The sequence below is a fragment of the Protopterus annectens genome, chromosome 7.part0 (genome assembly GCF_019279795.1).
Source record: "Protopterus annectens isolate FY-2018-M chromosome 7.part0, PAN1.0, whole genome shotgun sequence".
In the NCBI taxonomy this organism is placed as follows: domain Eukaryota; kingdom Metazoa; phylum Chordata; order Ceratodontiformes; family Protopteridae; genus Protopterus; species Protopterus annectens.
In genome coordinates, this window is record NC_056739.1 from 614,661,716 (window position 1) to 614,684,512 (window position 22,797).

Below are 22,797 nucleotides of genomic sequence, written 5' to 3' on the forward strand. Positions count from 1 at the left end.
GAGTATGAGTCTTGGGACATGTATGGGGACCTATAGTAGTCTACAACCTGAGCCACTGTCTTGCCCAATGTCAGCTATGTCTGCAGGATCTGTAATGCATACTGTTGGATTACCACTCTGGAGGTGTGTGCATCCTTTATGAATATGAAAATGCCACCACCATTGGAGCTTCAGTCCACATACTGCAGCCAAAAGTTATGAAATTAATTATAGGCTGGTACTGCAGGGGTGCTTCCTGCTGCCTTTAACCAGGTCTCCGTTACAGCACAGATGTCATTGTTCCCCATTTTAAGGAATATTTCAAGTGAGTGCATTTTCAGATTTAGAATTCCAGTGTGCAGCAGCATGACCCCCTGATTGCATGTCTTTGTAGCTGTCATATATTTCTGTATATTTAGATATATATATATATATATATATATATATATATATATATATATATATATATATATATATATATATATATATATATATATATATATATATATATATATATATATATATATATATATATATATATATACACATACATAAATGTATGTATTTATTCACCTTTATATACATATATATATATATATATATATATATATATATATATATATATATATATATATATGCATATATGTGGATATAGATGTGGCTGTATCTTTTTTTCTCTCTTTCTCTATATATAGGTTCATAGGTTGGTACTAGGCTATCAGCCCTAGGGCCTATGCAAGCCTATCCATAACAATTCCCTGGATATTTCTCCCCACAATATTTACTTCTCCAGGCCTCTGTCTAGAAGGGTGACTGACATGATCCCCGGGGTGAATTTCCTATCTCCCATCCAATCATCATGGTTCCTTTTGAAGGGGGCCAATGAGGTGCTCTGCTTGATATGTATGGGCAGTCTATTCCAGAGTATGGGGAGTCTCTGGGTCAGGAACCTATCCCTCCAGCATGTTTTGTTCATTGTGATGACAAGGTTTAGATCCCTGGAGGGTGTGGCTCTGAGGGATTGGCATTTCTTTAAGTGGAGCATGTCCAACAGCTCAGGGTTTGACATGGCCTTGTATGTTATGCAGAGATCACCTCTGAGTAGACGATATGCCACAGAGTATAGCTGGAATTTTTTTAGACGGTCAGTATATGGCATCTGCTTTAGGCCTGTGATTCTTTTAGTGAGGTATTTCTGTGGCCTTTCCAGCTATTACAGATGTCTTGTGAGGTACATACCAAATGGGGCATTATACTCTATAATGGGTCTAATGAGGGATGAGTACAGTGGGACAATGACCTCCTTTTTTCTGTATGAAAAGCCCTTAGTGATGAGGTGTGCCACATAGAATGATTTCCTGACTGTTGTGGCAATGTGGTTATCGAAAGTGAGACCACTGTCCACCAGTGTCCCTAAGTCTGTCATCACACTTTCAATGTTTAGTGTCCTGCCACCTATGTGGTAATTCATGGGTACATGTTTTTTTCCAAAGGGGATAACTATAAATTTCTTGGCATTAAGCTTGAGCCCATGGCTCTGGCACCAGGCATCTGTTTCTGTAAGGCCCTTTTGTAGAATATCCACATCATTTGGGGATTCAATAATGGCTCCCAGTTTGCAGTCATCTGCAAACTTTGTTAGCCAGAGTTCCTTAGTGTTGGCCTGTACTTCAGAGAAGTAGATGCCAAACAAGAGTGGTCCCAGGACTGTACCCTGAGGTACTCCACTTATCACTTGTCTAGAGCTGGATTTGGAGTCGACTACTTTTACTGTCTGGGTTCTGTCAGTAAGCCAGTTAGCAACCCATCAAGTGACGTAGGGATTTATGCCCAGCTTAATAAGTCTATCTATAATTCCAGAGTGGGGGGTGGTGTCAAAGGCCTTGGCAAGATCCAGATAAGCTGTGTGGACTGCCATACCCTCGTCCACAGCTCTGGAGACTGATTCAAAGAAGTCAATCAGATTCAGGAGACAAGATCGGCCCTTCACAAACCCAAACTGGGTGGGGTCCAGTGTTTGAAGGTTGCCAATGTCTTTGTTTATAAGTTCCATGATAATGCGTTCCATGCCCTTGCAAATCAGCCTTATCAGACTGATGGGACGGTAGTTCCCAGGATCCAAGGTGGATCCTCCCTTGTGGAGCGAGATAACTGTAGCTGTGCACCACTCAGTGGGCACGAAGCCTGAGGTGAGTCTATGATTAAACAAGACACTTAGGTGAGGTGCCAGTTCATTTTGTAGTTCATGTAGTACACAGCCTGGGATGTCATCTGGTCCCATGGATGCTGTATTCTTAGCTTTGGAGAGTGTGGTTTCTACCTGTGTGGCCGTGATTATCGGAATTTGGCAATCTTTTGGTATTGAGATGGGCCCTTTAGGAGGTGAGAGGGGGTGAAGTTGGCACTAAATTGATCTGCCAGGATATTGGCAATATCCTTAGGATCAGTATATTTAATGCCATTCTGTTGTAACTCAGAGCAGATCTGAGCATTACCATTTAGATTCTTGACATAACTATAGAATGCGTTGTGGTTGTCTTTGGAATCTTTGGCAATTTTATTTTTCTAACTAGCTTTTGAGGATTTTATGAGTGATCTCAGCTTCTAACTGAGGCTGGTGAGGGAGTTTTTTGCATCCTGGGATTTTCCTTTTTTTTGCAACAGTTTCTTCCTTCTGTTGTATAGTTTGTTTATAGCAGGGGACCACCAGATTGGCTTCCTTTTTTTGGAGAAGAGCATCTTGGTTCTATTTGGGATGGCACGATTCATGCACGAGTGGATGTGCTCGTACAGTGCCTTAGTTTAGGATTCTGCAGTCGAACTTCCAGATCCCGTCTGCGTGGGTGTTGTGACGTTTGTCACTTCTGACTTCAGTAGCTTGAAGTTGGCTTTGGAGAAGTTTTTTAAAGAGGTTTCCTTACTGGGGGTGGGGGTGGGATGTGGATGTCAAGGGTGATTTGCTTATGGTCATACCTGACCAATGAGAGGGTGACCACTGGTGTGGAGCATCTATCTCCTATGTTGGTAATAACCAGGTCTAGGATATTGGAGCCCCTGGTGGGACAACGGATTAGTTGATCCAGGGCGTTGGAATTTATGAAGTCCAAGAACCATTGGGAAAAGGAGTTGGTACCTGAGTAGTTTTCCCAATTAATGGTAGGGTAGTTGAAATCACCCAGTATTAGGTTGTTTGATTGTATCTTAATATTTTCCAGTATGTTTAGAAAGGTGTAGTGAGAATCTTGGGGCATGGTTGGGGATCTGTAGCAAGCTACAATTTGGATTGCAGTCTTACCTAGTGTTAGTTGCACCTGGAGAATTTCAGATGCATTGTGTTGGGCAACTAGCCTGGAGGTGTAAATATCCTTGGTGAATATGGACACTCCTCCACCTTAGTGTTTCGGTCCTGGTTTTGTGGCCGAAAAGTGTGGTAAGAGTTGTAGCCTGGTATTGCAGGGGTGCTCTCTGGAGCCTTGAACCAGGTCTCAGTTACTGCACAGATATCGATGTTCTCCATTTTTAGGAGTGCCTCGAGAGAGTGCATTTTGAAGTTTAGACTTCTAGCATTGAGTAGCATTACCTTCAGATTTTGCCTGCTTCTATCTGTTACGGTGGTGGTTTTATCCTTTGAACCTTGCTTAAAAAAGGCACTATAGGGGTGGCAAGAGCTTTAGCCAGTAACCTGAATCCCAGGGGTGACAGGTGCAGACCATCTCTTGCAAAGCATCGTGGTTTGTCGATCATGTCTTCCCAGGCAGACAAATACTGGATCCCCTTTGAATGACACCAGAAGCTTAGCCAATTGTTGAAGTCAATCATTTTGTCCTTATACTGTGGTATCATTCTGGGCAAAGGCAGGATGCTACTCAGGGCTAGGGTCATACCTGCCTGGGTCACATGATCCAAGAGCTCTTCCATATCTCTTTTCATGTAGTCCAGGGAGGTACATCTCAAGTCATTCACTCCAGCATGGACAATGACAGAGTCGTATTTGTACTTGTTGTGGAGTGACTTGAGTGCATGCGTTATGTGGCAGATCCTGGCACCCGACAGGCAGCTGACTATAATTTTCTCCTTGTTCAGTCTGGTGAGTGGGACATCAGTGTGCCTGACTATAGATTCAGCTATGACTAAAGTGTTGGGTACATTGTCTTGCCTTAAGGGCTGTTGTTGGGTGGCACACTGGTGTTGTGAGCTATGTGTCACTTTGGTTGTGACTGGTGTTTGTTTGCGTTTCGGCTTTGGAGGTCCTTGTTGCTTGGGCAGGTTAATGTTAAGGGCCACCGCATATGTGGGTTTAGTGTTGCTATGTGTGGGTGTTGATGGTGTGGGTTTTGAAGGGCTATGAGTTGCTTGAGGTGTGATGCAGGTGTTAACCTTCTCCTCTTGACTGTCTAGCACAATCTTGGCCGGAGAGAGCTTTGCTTCCAGTTTGGCTATGTAAGTGCATCACTCGCAGGTTGTAGTGTTGAGTGGTAGGAGGAGAGGATTGTCTGTGTACATGAGGCAGTTGCCGCATTGCCCCAGTATGCCCAGATTCACCAGGTGGACAGGAGAAATCACCTGAAGCTGACCCTTGGACATGCCTGTTTAGGTGCTTTTTTGTAAAGTTTAAGAGCTGTTTTCCCTTACCTTTGCAAGGTACGTTGCAGTTATAGGCTGCTTAGTGCCTATGATTAATTTCTCCTTATTGACAAGGAGAGCTGAGTGCTTGTATCTGTTTTAGGCTTCCTAGTGCTTTCCAGCAAGTTCTAGAGCACGTGCTAGTCACAGGGGTTCAGATTTTAGTGCTACTACTGAGAAACCAGCTAGTTTTAAGGGAAAATTTGAAGAGCAGACTTTCTGGCACCTGGAATAGTTTAACTGTAGCCTCGCAGTGCTGCACGATGTGAAAAATGTGCAAACACATGCATTTTTAAGCCAGAAAGTTGAAAGGGATAGAAATCAGCCCAAAAGGCTAATAAAATTACAATTTCATAGCTGGAAACCACTCCGCTAGTGTTAGATAGGCAGTACAATGCTCACCAGTCCCACTGGTAGGCAGTAGGACTTCCCTCTACCAATGCAAGGTCTGGATAGCTCTGAGCACAGAAAATAAAGTCCTGAGACAAGCAAAGCCTGGGATATGGACTGGTTAGAAAAGGTGGGAAACGAGCAAACAAGATAGTATTTTTTTTTGTTGAAACAGGCTAAACCATGCAATAATACAGTAAATAAACACAGAAAAGGCTAACACACTTGAGTGTGTAGTCCTAGACAGTAAATGCAATTAAAACTCTACAAAATTAGCAATTTAAAACTTTTTTAAATGAAGCAAGGCAAGTGCACAACTGAAAAACGATTTAAGAGGCAGTAACACAGCAGAATAAGTAGCTAGTCTACATATACAGAGAAGTCTATATATACAGAAAAGCAGCTAAAAAATACAAACACTTCATATATGTATATATATATATATATGTGTGTGTGTGTGTGTGTGTGTGTGTGTGTGTGTGTGTGTCTGTGTGTGTGTGTGTGTCTGTGTTTATTATGTATTGCATTATGTATAGATTTGTCCATATATATGCATCTCTATACATATATACATGTATATATAGACTACCTGACTGATTCTGTAGACTCCTTTCCCTGCTGTTGGATGACTGCCCTAACTGATATGTTTGGAATGTCATCACTATTTTGTAGGGCTCATATGGTGTAACGGTACATTGCTTTGATCATAGTTTACAAGGCCCTGGGTCCAGGAATTGGCAAGCCTTACTATTTTATTGCAAGGCAGAACAGTTCTGCTGAGGAGGAAAGGCTAAGGGCATTAATTACAAGAGGCCCCTAGTTTTGGCTCTTTCACCCTCATTTACACAACCTTTCGTCAGATATGTTGCAGTAAGAGGTTCAGAGTGTGGATCCGATGTCCAACTGCACTACATACATATATAAATATATATATATATATATATATATATATATATATAAATATATATATATATATATATATATATATATATATATATATATATATATATATATATATATATATATATATATATATATATATATATATATATATATATATATATATATATATATATATATATATATATATATACATATATATATATATATATATATATATATATATATATATATATATATATATATATATATATATATATATATATATATATATATATATATGTATATATATATATATATATATATATATATATATATATATATATATATATATATATATATATACATACACACATATATATATATATATATATATATATATATATATATATATATATATATACATATATATATATATATATATATATATATATACATATATATATATATATATATATATATATATATATATATATATATATATATATATATATATATATATATATATATATATATATATATATATATATATATATATATATATATATATATATATATATATATATATATATATATATATATATATATATATATATATATATATATATATATATATATATATACATATATATATATATATATATATATATATATATATATATATATATATATATATATATGCATATATATATATATATATATATATATATATATATATATATATATATATATATATATATATATATATATATATATCTTATAAATATATATATATATATATATATATATATATATATATATATATATATATATATATGCATATACATATACACACACACACACAGACATATATATTTATATATATATATATATATATATATATATATATATATATATATGATCACGGGCAAGACTTTCCCCAGGTTTCTTCTTTGTATTGGGAGCCCTGGTACTGGTCCTGCAGCAGTTTCACATCATGTTTATTTACAAGGAGTCCTACCATGACCTTGGACTCCTGTATGCCCCAGTGCTATGCCCGAAAGCGCATACCCTCTCCAACACCTGACATACTGCCTACAGTGGGGTGCTACAACCAGTTATGAGCTGTTTTCCCACCTGCAGGGCTTAAATATGGCCAATTTCCCACCCTTTGCTGTGGTTGGACATTTTTGAATATGCTGAGCTAAGCTAAGCTATGAGCAAACCTGCTTAGCTAAGGTTGGCAGTGCTTAAAAGGGAAGGTTCAGCACTGCTTACCAATGGGCAAATCCACTTAGCTGGGCTATTCATTGCTTAGCATTCCTATGTACACAATGCTTACACCCAGTCAGCATAGCTGTACAATGCTTAGCATTGCTTATGTTTTATTTTATTGGACTACCACTTTTATGGGCACTTGTATGGGATTGGTTCATCATTAATTATATATTATAAATTTGTTTACCTTCCCTGACATCCCCCAATGTGCTGTAATTACATTTATTCTTGTGTGACTATACTGTATGGGACACTTGTGTTTATACGGGGGTTTCACTACTTTATTACACTGACACCACACATCTGGGCCTAATACATTACAAATAAATAAAAATTGTAATAGTTTCACATACAAAATGGAAATGGCTTTGGTGAGGCTCAAACCATAATTGACTAAATGCAAGGCATACACTCTAACCACTATACTATTGCACTACTGCTTACATTGGATGTCTACTGCTATTTAACTTACCATGCCATTTCAGCTGGGCTGAGCATAGCTAAGCAATGGGCACACCCACGCAGCTACACTTAAAATTTATTGCAAATGTGAAAAAAAAATATTTGTTGCATTTTTTACTTTGTACCCTTCAGAATATCCATGCTAATGCAAAACCTGTTATTCTATCAACTTTCTTGGTTTTAGGGACAATTTTCCTTTATGGCTTTCTCCAGATTTCTTACTCTGATGGGTTGTGAGGAGTAACGAGTGATCTCGCTCTATTTAAATTGCCATACAGCAATTCTGGTGTGCAGGGGGCATGTGTATTGTGAGAGCATTGCTCTCAGACACACCACCTGCACTCGTACACAGAAGCGTGTCCGTATTACAACATGGCAGCATGCCTTCATGAATATGCATGGAGCACATGGCACCCTGCTGTGCTGCATGGGAACGTCCCTTCCATGCAGGAATAAGCATTTCCTGAATAGGTTCATAGGTTCATAGGTTGAATGGAAGGTTACTGAATCTAGCTGCTTTTTTTTCAGCATTTAGTCATTGCCAAGGAACTACAGGGATGAAAAGTTTCCTTTTTTCAGGATTTAGTAGTTGCCAAGGAGCTACAGGGATGGAAAGTTTCCATTTGAGTCCAATTTGAAACTAGCCAAGGTGTCATGGTGGAGATGGATGACACCATTTATGTGCAGCATCATTGTGCACCTCATTCTAGTGTGAATGGCACTGAATTCCCTGTTTATGACACTGTATTCTCAACCACTAACTGAATGCTAACATTTTGTCTTAGTATGTGGGTGACATATGACATGGTGGGAAGGTTTTTATATGCATGTGTGTTTTCTGATTCTTGCTAGTATGTTTCATACCTCCACAATGTCCTGTTTCATATCAAAGATGAAGAAGAATGTTTACCTACAAGCTCATAGGTGAATATTAAGCTACCTGCCCTTGGAGGCTATTTTAAACCTAGTTATTTATCTCATTTGGTGTTAGAATTACACACGCCTTTTCCCAGATCAATATTTATATACTATCCACAAGTTAGTGATTATTTATCATTTGTTTTACCAGGAAAGTCCGACTTGGAATGAGCCAATTTTCAGCAGAGGCCCAGAGAGAAATTCTCCAGACGCATGTATTTGTAACATGGGAGGAAACCGGAACACCCGGAGGAAACCCACATGAATGCAGAGAGGACATGCAGACTCCGTACAGAAGGCACTTCAGCCGAGAATTGAACAGGAGAACCTCTTGCTGTGACGCTACAACGCTACCACTGTACCACTGCACCATCTGATTATTATTTTGGGGTCATGACAGAGAATTTATAGGGGACCCTACTGGCTGATATAGACATTTAGGTGCTGCCCCTATCAATTAGTAGTGTGGGGGAAGCCCACTCATAAATCTAAATTATAGTTGAACAGGGACAGGAATGGACATCATTCTATGTGGAGTGGAAGTCTGTGCCAGCAATGTGGCATTCTCCGAGAAATGTACCTGTCCTTCTATATCATTCTGTTTATGTTACTAAAAAGGTTCAGGCCCTTGAATTGAGTGTTTCTGGTACCATCTGACCTGAGAATGTTCAGTAGGTCCATGAGTATTGGGTTAAAGGAATTCCTTATCTGCTAGGCACAGGACCCTCTCAACAGTCGGTAAGAGACAGAGTATAGTGACAATGCTTTAAGGTGGTCAATATAGGACATGTGGTTTAGGCTCTTTATTCTATTTGTCAGAATCCTCTGAGGACATTTAAATAATTGCATGTGCTTTGCTAGATACATGCCAAAAGGGGCATTATACCGGATGACTGGCCTAATGAGGACTGAATAGAAGGGGACAATGACATCTCTGGATCTAGAAGATATCTCTCTGCTATAAACTGGACAATATAAAAAGCCTTCCTTACCACAGTGGAGACATGTTTGTCAAAGAATAGGTCACTCTCTACATATGTTCCTTAGTCCTGAGCTACTGTGTCAGCCTTTAGAGGCATATTATCAATGTGATAGTTTCTTGGGGTAATCTATTTACCAATGGATACAATTATATAAATTTTTGTTATTTAGATTTAGACTCTGGTGACAGTTATTTGTTTGGGACAGGCCTTCCTGCCCAAGGCATTCAATGACTGTCCCCAACTTGCAATCATCCACAAATCTGATCAGCTAGAGACCTTTGATGTTTAGTTTTACTTCTGAGACGTAGATGCCAAGCAGAGATGCCCAAGAACAGAGCCCTGCAGGACTTCACTGTTGACTGGCCTTTTTGTGGAGACAGCATGCCCTAGTTTGATTTCCTGTGTTCTGTGTGTGAGCCAGTTGACAGACTACAGGCTAGCACAGGGGTTTATCCCTAGTTTGCTGAGCTTCTTTACTATGCTTGAGTGAGAGATAATGTCAAAAGCTGTAACCGGACTTGGACAGCTGGTGTGTACAATCTTACTTTGAGCCATTGCTTTGGTGATATTTTTAAAGAAGTTCACCATGTTGGGATAGGCCCTGTATTTAGAGGTCCCCAATGTCCCTATTGATTAATTCCATGGTACGTCTTTCCATGGCTTTCCATACAACGTTGGTCAGACATTTGGGTCATAATTACCCAGGTCAGTGGAAAGCCCTCACTTTTGCAGGAGTATGACAGCCACTGTTGTCCACTCTCTCAGCATAAAGCCTGTATGGAGTCAGAGATTGAGGAGCGTTGGCAGGGTCATAGATAAAACATGCGTTGTGCTATTCAAGGTACATCCTGGGATATTGTCAGGACCTGTTGATGCAGTATTTTGTAGCATTAACACTTTCAGGTCTTGGTTGTGCATAACAGATTGAGGTGTATCTGTTTCTGGTATTTCTTGAGCTACACAGGTGCGATTGGGGGGGGGGTGAAGTTGGAGCTGACTTTATTAGTTAGCAGGTTGACTATATATTCATGTTTGGTGTAGGTGGTGTCACTCACACTCTGTTCAGCACATTACTGTGTACAGTCCTTGAGCTTATGACCATAGCTAAAGAAGGCCTTGTGGTTGTCCTTTGATTGGATAGCTATTTTTACCTCAAATTTGGCTTTTTTTGTTTTTAATTAAGCTGCTGAGTTGCTGATTTATTTTAATGATGGTGACAGTAACATACTCTGTGTTATTCTTCTTATTTATGGTCATAATTCTCTTCTTGTTGTTGTACAGATTATTTATTTGGTTCTATCCTTTGCCATGTGCTTCAATTTACAGGATGCAGCTGTTTCTTTGCAGTTGTTAGTAAACTGATACAAGATAGCAGTGTACATTTCCTCATACCCTTTTTTTCTGTGTTTGTTTCAGATTTGAAACTTGCCAATGTATCACTAGAAAGTAGAACATTCACCTTGGATACATTTCTAAAGGTGTCAAGGAGAGCTGGGGTCTCAGGTTTTCATGGGAAACAACCGTATAGTCTAACCTGACAAATGATGACAATATGAAAGAAATGGAGGAGGACTCCCCTATATAAGAAAAGACAAGATCTAGGATATTGCTCCTCCTAGAGGCTACACTGACTAGTTGTTCTAGGACATTTGTATCAACAAGGTCTAGGAATATTTGTGCTAGCACACTAGTGCTAGTCTTAGTCTCCCAGTCAACAGCTAGACAATTAAAGTCACCCAGGAAAATAATATTGGATTTAATTCTGAGTGGCTCTAGTTCCTGTGAAAATGTTTTCTGGCTTTCTTGGGACACAGATGAAGCTCTATGGCTAATAAGACATTAGACTTTACTAATGATAAGTTGGGTATAAAGCATGTCTAATGCATCATGCTACCTGACAAGACTTGAAGTGGACAAATATTGAGACATCTCCACCTTTTTTCCCAACCTGTGTAAAGGATGATCTAAATGTATGGAAGGAATTATATACATGTACAGCCAGAGTGGTCTCTGTCAATTTAAACCATGTTCTGCTCACTACACAGACATTATCCTCCTTCAGGGTGAGAAGAGCATGTAGGGATTGGAGGTCCTTGCTTAGGCTCTCACCATTGGCCAGTAGCACATTCATATTCTCCTTTTTTTTTTTTTTTTGCTATGTTTGCATTGGATAAAATAGGCCCAATGGGGGTAGAGAATTTTTTAGCAATGTTTGGAATCCTATAGGAGATAGATGTAGACAACCCCTAGCAAAGCAGAGTGGTCCACTGATCATCTACACCCCTGGCTATCAAATATTGTACCCACTTAAAAAGACAGCAAAAGTCAATCCAATTATTGAAGTCAATTATTTCTGCTCATATTGTGGCATCATTCTTGTAGAAGGTAAAGTGCTGCTCAGTGCAAGGCTTATATCTGCCTGGGACGCATGCTCCAATAGTTCTATCACAGTTCTCTTCATATACTCCAGGAATGTACAGAATCATACTGATACTTGCTGTCCAAGCACTTTATTTTGTGTGTGTGTGTGTGTGTGTTTGTGTGTGTGTGTGTGTGTGTGTGTGTGTGTGTGTGTGTGTGTGTGTGTGTGTGTGTGTGTGTGTGTGTGTGTTTCTGTGTGTGTGTGCGTGTGTGTGTGTGTGCGTGTGTGTGTGTGTGTGTGTGTGTGCGTGTGTGTGTGTGTGTGTGTGTGTGTGTGTGTGTGTGTGTGTGTGTGTGTGTGTGTGTATGTGTGTGTGTGTGTGTGTGTGTAATATAATGGAACCAGACAAGCAGGTGAATGTCACTTAATGTCTGTTACATTTTGGAGGTCTTTGTTGGGTTGGGTAAATTGCTGTTAAGGACCTCAGCATTCAGCATATGTGTGCTTTATGAGAGCTGTATTGTGTGCAGTACTGCTGATGGTCCTTGTGTCTCAGCTGCTGTGTGTGAGATTTTGGCCTCCAATGACATTACAAATGTTCATTTCCTACCACTTCTAACAAACCAAACATGTACTGCCATCAAATAATTCTAACACTAGCAATCACCATCACAGCCCATCTAACCTCACCCTACTTCACCAATATTACAATCCCCAATATAACTCACCCCACCTCAAACTCACCTCCAACATTCACTAACTAGCCTTTACTCATCTCACCCTCTCTCTTTAACCACACCGCCTATGACCTACACCCCTACAAACTCCTCCATTATCAACACAAATCTAGCATATTCATACAATGTGACTTAACCTTCTCCAAATACCTACAAACCATAATAAACATTGCCTCTCACCTGCTATGCCCAACTCCAGCCCAGCTCCAATAACAAGTCCAACAAATCACCAAAATCAACCTAGAACCAATACAAGCCTACTTAAGAAAACATCCGCTATTCTAATAATAAGTCATAACATAAGAAGCGTCCTTAACAAAACCACTGAACTCCATGCAACCATAGTATTGCACTTACCTGACATCATTTTCCTCACAGAAACATGGCTTAAACCACACATTAAAAATGAAGAATTACTTCCCCCTAGTTATAGCATACTATGAAAAGACCGTACAGCTAAAAGAAGAGATGGAGTCGCTCTCCTATATCAGAACAACATCAGTGTTGAACTATTTAACATAGAAATCCCTGCATTTAATAATGCAGAGATCCTACTTGCTAAGGTAAGACTAAATACAGAAAAACAGCAAAATATCTTAGGATCATATATCCCTCCAAGAGATAACATCAAAACCCTAAAATCTCTTCTCCATTGGGCATCAGAAACCATCCCCCACAAAAACCATTATACTAGGCAACTTCAACATTGATTGGACCTCACTTAACTCACCCCACCCCTCAAATCATATTAACCTTTATGGCTTCTCACAGCTTATACAAACCCCTGCTAGAGTAGACAAAAACCTAAAAAAAAAGAATCAATACTAGACTGGATTCTCACCAATCACCCATCTTCCACTCATAATTTCAGTACACTACCCGACACTCTAAGTGACCACCTCGCAACCTTCTCCATCAGAGATCAAACTAAACTCACTAAAACTAGCTCTGTTAAACACATCAGATACACTAAAAATTTCAGGGCTGATGACCTTAATACAGCCCTTAAACACACTAACTGGTCCCCCCTTTTAACACTTCCTTTAGATGAAGCAGTTGAGTATTTTAATACTATCTTCTTAGGCATTCTCAACCAACTTGCCCCACCAAGACAAATATGCACTAAAACCATCTATACCCTCCTCACCCCCCACTATACTATATTATATATGTATTATATATACTATATATAACCCATCAAATAATGCCAACTCCTTCACCCTTTAACCTGTACCAACTTACACCATCTATAGGCACCTAACCAAACTTAAACACAGCACCCTAGCAGTACACAAACTACCTGCCAAATTCCTACAAATAGCAATCTCTATAATAATTAACAGATCAATGTCAAACAAAAGGTGCCACTTCTCTGGAAAATCTTCTACATTATACCAACACACAAAGGGGGCACCTCCACTGACCTAACAAACTACTGCCCTATAACTATACTTTCCCCATTGCCAAAATACTGGAAAAATGTATCCTTGCCCAGGTCTGAACACATCTACTCTCCAACAATCTTCTTGCCAAAACTGAACACAGATTCCATCCCAACCATAGCAGTACCACTGCACTCATCTATTTTAGTAACCTAGTAAATATGCAATGCAACAATGTCCAACTAATGTCTGCAGTTTTCCTTGACTTATCAGAGGTGTTTGATACAGTCTCCCATACAAAACTTCTAACATCACTCTTAGAATTAAAACTAACTATGGCACAGGGGGACAACGGTAGCATTGTCACCTCCCAGCAAGAGGTTCTCTAGTTCGATTCTCGGCTGGGGAGAACAAAAAGAAGAGAACACTATTTATTTAGTGGAGACACTACTTGAAATTGTATAAAAAAAAACCGATATGTTTTTTGATGGACGTTTTTTCCTGCAAAAGACTGGGATAGCCATGGGCTCCCCATGTGGGGGCAGTTTTGCAAATTGCATCATGGCGTATTGGGAGAGATCACCGCTTTTCCAGAATGAGTTATTTATAGAAAATGTAGCCTGGTACACTCATTACCAGGACGATATGTTTATTATATGGAAAGGTTCTAAAGCACTTATCCCTACCTTTATAGATAGCATACAATCCATGACTGACTTCTTCGAATTTACTTACCAATTCGAAGAAATAGAAATGAATTACTTAGATGTCCACCTTGTCAAAGATACAACTAACAGAAGATATAAGAGTATGATACATAGAAAACCATCCTATTCAAACTATTTTTTACATTTTACAAGTAGTCATCCCTTTCACCAAAAAAAGGCTGTAGTGAAGGGACAATTAGTGAGAGCAGCTAGGATGGTCACTGATGATAGAGACTTTGATTTGGAATGTTTATTACTTAAGAGCATGTTTCTAAGTCGAGGGTATCCAAAACTTTTGTTAGATTCTGTTTGCTTGGAAGTTAGCAATAAAAGACAAGTAGGTCATTTTAGACCCTTGCTAGCCAATAGTTTACCTCTACATCAAATATGTTGAGCATAGGCAATAATAAGCTTACTCTTAAGCTTGATTCAGACTACTGTGTTAGTTTTCCTTGTACTTATTCTTTAGACCATTATAACATGAAAGAAATCTTATATAAAAACTGGGCCATTATAACAGAAGACCAAGGCTTAGTTAAAATGTTAGGCCTACAACCTAAAATCACATTCAGAAGAGGGGCGAACCTAAAGGCTATATTAGAAAGGAAAAATACTATTAACACCCAAATTAAATTGGTATGCACAAATGTGGTGCATGTCACCAATGTAAGTTCATTTGTGGTGACAAAAAAATTAAATTGAAAGATAAAATATTTGTGATAAAAGGGAGGTATAACTGTCAAACTAAAGGTATCATATATGCAGCCACGTGTTCTCAATGCTCCGTATTCTATATTGGAAAGACGGAGAGAAAATTGAGACAACGTATCTATGAACATGTGTATGCTATTAGCAAGAAAGATTTGAATAATGCTTTGGTCAGACATATTGCTGATTTTCCTGACCATGGTTTTAAATTCTCAATCTTACAACAAAGACACCCGGACCCTAGAGGGGGTCCGTGGCAGATGAACTTGGAGACAGATGAAATTATGTGGCAGATTAGAACTGAAGCCCACATATACCCTGGTATTAACGAATATGTATCTATTAAAAGCATTTTGAAATGTTTAGCTCCGAAAAGATGATTTAAGTTGAACATCAAGATTTATTCATTACATATTTCATAGGTTGGGAGGCTTATAGGTTGTGCATAGCATCAAACTTTGAGCTTAAGGTGGTAAACTGTGTTAATAAAGGTCATAAATGTTTAGAGTATTAAGTTTAGGCTGCCCCTGATATGTGTTCTTATATGTGAAGGGTTTTAAACACTTTTGATTTATAGGTTTTAAATACATTTTATAATATAATTTATCATATAATATAGTAATTTGTATATATTGTACATAGATTTAAACCTATTTATTTTGCTTATTTGCTAGAAGAAAATTGGTATTAGTTGATTTATTTTATGTTTATTTATAGATAAATTGTTATAATTTATTTACACATATGTGTATAAGTCCTACGAATTATATTGAATCTAAGGTTCTACACTATATTCAGAATATTTATATTAAATTCACACTATATTTATATAATTATATTGATTTTAGTTTTATAGATATTTTTAATGTCTGATTTTCCTGGCTGCAATATGCAGTATTTTTAATTTACCAAATGTGAGAAAAGCGTGCATACATTGAGTTATGTATGGTAGTGTATAGCACCAGGATATCCACTGCACCTTTAAAGACAAGTAGAGTCATTCTGGCATTTTATTAATTGTGTAATTGTTTAATTGCATGTTTTTAACAATTTAAAAACCCTGTTAATTGATTTGCATGGTATCTGAAGAAGGTAGGACACTGATCCTACCGAAAGCGCTCAGTTTATTGTGTCAGTATACTTTTTGTTTAACTATTAAATTGCGTTTATTGGAAAGTAACTGGTCCTACGACTTTGCTTACAGTGTTGCCTGCTGTTTTCGTTTTACAAGTTCCCCAATGTACAAATGAGGGACAGAATGGGCATTATTTTGTAGTAAGGTACAATCAAGATACTAGTAAGGTGAGGAGCATAGTGCTAAAGTATTGGAATATATTTAAAATCATGCCAAATAGCTTAAAAATTTTCCAAGCACCACTAAAATTCAGTTATAGGAGAGGTGCTAATTTGAAGAATATATTTGAGAGAGTGAGTAGACAACATGAGCAGTACAATTGTACCGGGGCTAGAAAGAAGTTGGGGACTTATGCCTGCGGTTGCTGCCATCAGTGTAAGTGAATTGCCAACCTGAGTGAATTAAATATACCTAGTATTAACAACAATAAGGGTATGATAGCGAAGGGGTATTATACTTGCCAGACCAAAGGAGTGATTTATCTGGCATATTGCCTGAAATGTTTCTCTTATTATATAGGCAAAACTGAAAGAAATTTAAAGAACAGAGTGTATGAACACATCTATGATATTGGGAGGAAAAAAGACACAAATGCGCTCTATAGACACACTCAAGAGTGTGATGGAGCTGTTTTTAAGTTCTGGGTAATTGAACAGGTCCAACCCTCAGATGAGGGGGGGGGTGATTGAGAAACTCTTTTAGAGTTTCGTGAATTCATTTGGCAGATGCAGTTGGATGCCTGTATTAGACCTGGTCTGAATGACCATTTATCCATTGTACCAGCTTTAAAAATGAGAACTAAAGTATAAAGTCTATTATTTTTAGATAGTATGTTTCATGCTTTATAACTTTTTCATATAATAACATCATCCTGTGGGTATTGCAATATATGAAATGTCATTTAACATTTGCTAAGATGTTATTGCATTATACATGTGATGGCCTTTTAAGATGTGGTGTTTTTAATTAGATGTATGATGTAATAGCATTTTTTTTTAAATGCAAACCAATGAATGTTGTGTTGACCACTATAAATGTGGGAGTTCTTTTAAATGTATTTATTCTGAAGAAGTTTCATGGAATGAAACAAAAGTGTTAATTTGTGAAGTTTGGAATAAACCTGTGTTTCTATATACTGACTTGTGGAAGTGACTATTTTCACGAATTATTTGTGGTGAGGACGGACCTTTATTGACCGTGTAGCTGCCTACTGCTGTTTGGTTCTTAGTAACTATTCTAGCAACATTGCCAAGACTTGGAACTCCCTACCACTACAAATCAGGGTGCAACTTAATAAAACAATCTTCAAAAAACAGCTTATTTCCCAACTAAACAACTCCTGGACATGCAACTGCCTAGCACCTGGCTGACAAATTTTAATACTTTTCCCCTACCCACTATCCAATCTCTTCTTTAAAACTCCCAAAGATGCATTATATATTATCACACGTTACTTAACAACTCAGCACTGCCTACTCCCCACTGTCCCATCTGTACCCACTAACTCTCCTCTAGTCTAAGCTGAAAAGCTTTCCCTTAAAATGTCAATGAACCTCATATAAACGTGTCTATATTCTCCTCCTTTGACAAACTGGCTAATACTTTTAATTTTTCCTTTCTTCTCTTATCTTCACTACATCTTCAAGATTATCTGGCTAGTATTTTTCAGTTTTTCCTTTCTTGTCTTATCTTCACTACATCTTCATGATTATCTGTACTAAACATACTGTATGAACAACAATCATATGTTACTACCCGCTATACTTTTAATTGTATGTCTAAACCACTATGCTTATGTAAATATCTTATGCAATCATATGTTATCTGCTATATTTTATAACTGTATGTCCTGGATGATGTCCTAGGCTTGCTTTACAGCAGCTCAGAGTGTCTTAGTTATATTTGATGCAGATTCCACTGGCTGTAAATCTGAGTACTGAGGTCTTTCATATATGTCAAGGCTTCTTATAGAGAGAACACTGTTGTACAGATAACCCATTGTAAAGTGACTCCAATGGAATAGCACAGCACAGTTGTTTTTCTTCTACTGTTCATGGAAGACACTGTTTGGAATACCTGGGCATCTAGAGCCAATAAAGTTCTGTAACTCAAAGCCCGCAGCAAATCACAATATTCAAACCCGAGTGAGCCTAAATTGCAATGATGAGTCAAAGGTAGGCTAGACTTTTAAGCAATCTGGTGTTTTAATGAGAGGGCAGTGAAACACAGTAACTAATATAACAAAACGGGCAACTGCTGTATCAGCAGATAGCTGGAAAAACAACATGTATAAAAAACTGGGGAAAGCAGCAGCAGCTATATCAAACAGAAGAAACTTTAAGCACTAGTTGGCAGGCAATATTGAGCAGAATTACAAGCTTTTTAATAGACTTTTTAGATGTACACAGATGAATGTAGCACAGATCTTACAACTATTGACATTTAAATTACAAGTTTATGGTTCATAGGTTCATAGGTTAGTACTAGGCTATCTGCCTGAAGGCATTTATAAGCTTAGCCAGAATGTGTTGGCTTTCACCGCCCCCTCAGATTAGTTCCCTGTGCCTCTGTCCAGCAGAGCCACTGAAGTGATCCCCGAGGTAAACTTTCTGTTTCCCATCGACTCGTCAAGGTTTCTTTTGAAGAGTGTTAGCGAGGAGTAATGCCTAATGTAGACTGGGATCTTGTTCCAAAGCATGGGAAGTCTCTGGGACAGGAATCTATCCCTCCAGCACATCCTATTTATTGTTGTGGTGAGGTTTAGATCCCTAGAACATGTGGCTCAAGGGGATAAGGTTTTCTTTAGGTGAAGCATGTCCACCAATTCTGGGTTGGACATGGCCTTGTATGTCAGGCAGAGATCACCTCTGAGTAGGTGGTATGCAACCGAGTACAACTGGAGTTTCTTCAGTAGAGCTGCATAGGGCATCTGCTTGAGGCTAGTGATCCTCTTGATGAGGTACTTCTGTGGTCTTTCCACTTGTTGCAGGTGTCTTGTAAGGTACATCCTAAATGGGGCATTGTACTCTATGATGGGTTTGATGAGTGATGAGTAGAGGGGCACAATGACCTCTTTTGATCTGGATGTGAACCCTTTTGTGATTAGGTGGGCCACTTAGAAGGATTTTCTAACCACTTTGGCAATGTGATTATCAAAGGTGAGATTACTATCTACTTGAGTCCCCAGATCCCTTATTACATTTTCCGTATTTAGGGGACTACCACCTGTGTGGTAGTTTGTGGGTACTTTGTTTTTTCCAAAGGGGATGACTATGCACTTTTTGACATTTAGCTTGAGGCCATTATTTTGACACCAAGTATCCGTCTCAATGAGACCATTTTGGAGGATGTCTGTGTCAGCCAGAGAGTCAGTTATAGCCCCTAGTTTGCAGTCGTCTGTGAACTTGGTTAGCCATAGTCCTCCTGTGCTTGCCTGTACCTCTGAGAAGTATATGCTGAACAGGAGGGGTCCTAGGACTGAGCCCTGGGGAACGCCACTTGTAACCGGTTTAGAGTCGGACTTAGCTCCCGCAACTCTCACCATGTGGGTTCTGTCCGTGAGCCAGTTGGCAACCCATCTTGTGACATAGGGGTTTATATTCAGGCTGTTGAGCTTGTCTATAATACCAGAATGGGGAATGGTGTTGATGGCCTTAGCGAGGTCTAGGTAGGCTGTGTGTGCCACCTTTCCCTCATCTATAGCCTTGGTAACTGTCTCAAAGAAGTCCACCAGGTTTAGGAGGCATGATCTTCCCTTAAAAAACCCAAACTGGGTAGGGTCCAGTGTTTGGAGGTGCCCAATGTCTCTAGTAATGAGTTCCATGATGATATGCTCCATAGCCTTGCAGACCAAGCTAGTCAGGTTTATAGGGCGATAGTTCCCGGGGTCTGTTGTGGCTCCACCTTTGTGGAGCGGAATAACCATTGCTGTGTGCCACTCTATGGGTATGTAGCCTGTGGACAGGCTGAGTTTGAACAGTGTGTTTAGGTGAGGAGTCAGTTCGTCTTTGAGCTCATGTAGGACACAGCCTGGGACACCATACAGTCCCATTGATGCTGTGTTTTTGGCTTTGGAGAGGGCTGTTTTAACCTGAGTGTCTGTGATTTCAGGGACTCTACATTCTTCTGGTATGGTTATGGGCTCTTTTGGGGGTGAGATGGGGTAAAGTTTGCGCTGAACCTGTCTGCCAGGATGTTGGTGATATCAGTTGGTTCAGTGTATTTTGTGCCATTCTGCACTAACTTCGAGCAGATCTGAGCATTGCCACTTAGATTCTTGACATAGCTAAAGAATTCCTTGTGGTTATCTTTGGAGTCCTTGGCAATTTTTCTTTCAAAGCTTGCCTTGGATGATTTTATGAGGGATCATAGTTTCTTGCTGATACTGATCAGGGATGTCTTCCCTTCTTGGGATTTTATTCTTTTCTGTACTAGTTTCCTCCTTCTATTGTATAGCTTGTTTATGGCAGGAGTCCACCAGACTGGTTTCCTTTTCTTGGAGGAGTGAGTCTTGGTTTTGCTTGGGATGGCACGATCCATATATTCTTGTAGCTGCCAGTAGAATGCATTAGTAAATGATTTTGCAGCTTTGACAGTGTTATCCTTCAGCATGGGAGCTTTGAAACTTTCCACCTCAGTCTTAAGTAATGTGAAGTTTGCTTGTGAAAAGTTTTTTACGGTGGTTTTCTTTTCCGGGGGGGTGGGGGCGGAATATGGATATCCAAAGTGATTTGTTTATGGTCAGATCTAACCAGCGTGGAGTTGACCTCTGGTATGCTGGTGTGGAACACTGGTCGCCCATGTTGGTGATGACCAGGTCCAATATGTTGTCACCTCTGGTGGGAGTGTTGACCAGTTGAACCAGGGCATTTGAGTTTATATATTGTTTTTTTCTTCTCCTACCCTGTACCTGGCTGCTGTGCACCCTGCTCCAGCACTTGCACCTGCACCTTGTGTTCCTGCATGTCCCTGCACTAGACCACCTGAATGTACCCTGCTGGACGCCTAAGAAAATAGTCCAGAGTTAAGAATTAACCTACCAGCTCCCTGAGAGACTTTTCCTTGATAAAAGACAGTGAAACCTCGTGTTTCTGCATGTCCCTGCACTAGACCACCTGAATGTACCCTGCTGGATGCCTAAGAAAATAGTCCAGAATTAAGAATTAAACTACCAGCTCCCTGAGAGACTTTTCCTTGATAAATGACAGTGAAACCATGTGTTCCAGCACGTCCCTGCACTAGACCACCTGAATGAACCCTGCTGGACACCTAAGAAAATAGTCCAGAGTTAAGAATTAACCTACCAGCTCCCTGAGAGACTTTTCCTTGATAAAAGACAGTGAAAGTATGTGTTGTTATAGCTACTAGAAAAATTATAATAATAACAATATTTTATAGATACTGCAAGGTTAGGCAAGCTTCCCAGTCAGGTTAGCCAGCAGCCAACACCCCCCATTTAGCATTTTAAATAACCCTTACTTCCAGCTTATACCCTCTGTATCTTAAACCAGTTTATCTCACCCCTCTCCCTTAGCCTGACATCCCCTTTAGGTGACTTATTTGCTGCAATAAAGTGACTGGCTACTAGGTGGCATCTTAATATAAGCTTTCTGTCTATTAATTTCTTCACCTATTCTTAACCATATCTCCCTAACTTTGTTCCCAGTTTTCTTCTGACTTACTGTTTAACTATCTCTCTTTTGTCCTAAGGTATCTTAAATCACATTCTACTCCTCTAACATCCTAAGTCTATTCTTGCTAGCCTCTTAAATTTCTTCTACATTCTCTTACTTTCAGACTTACCTGCAGACTTTCATACTTCACTGATTGTCATCCTTGACAGTCTACTCTCTTGTCTCTACCCACTCCGTTCGGCCTGTGGGCTCACTCCCCTACCCTGCCCCCAATTCCCACCCACCCAAGTGTTCCTACATTTATTCCTCTAAAGCCACACCCCCATTACATCTGCTCCAATCAGGCAGATCACATCATCACCATTCCCAACCCCCCTTATCACAACACACCTACTGTTACCTTACCTCCAATCCCCCCTTGTTACAACACCCCACCTATTGACATATCACCTTTACCTGCTTACAAAACCCTACCTCCCATTCTTCTCCCACTTCTCAATCCAATATAATGTCTATATCAACCATCCCATACCAATTACTACTATTACTCTTGCTCTCACTCTTACCTCCTCTAACCATTGCCTATCTTCTAACCGCCTATGAACAACCACTATACTCTAC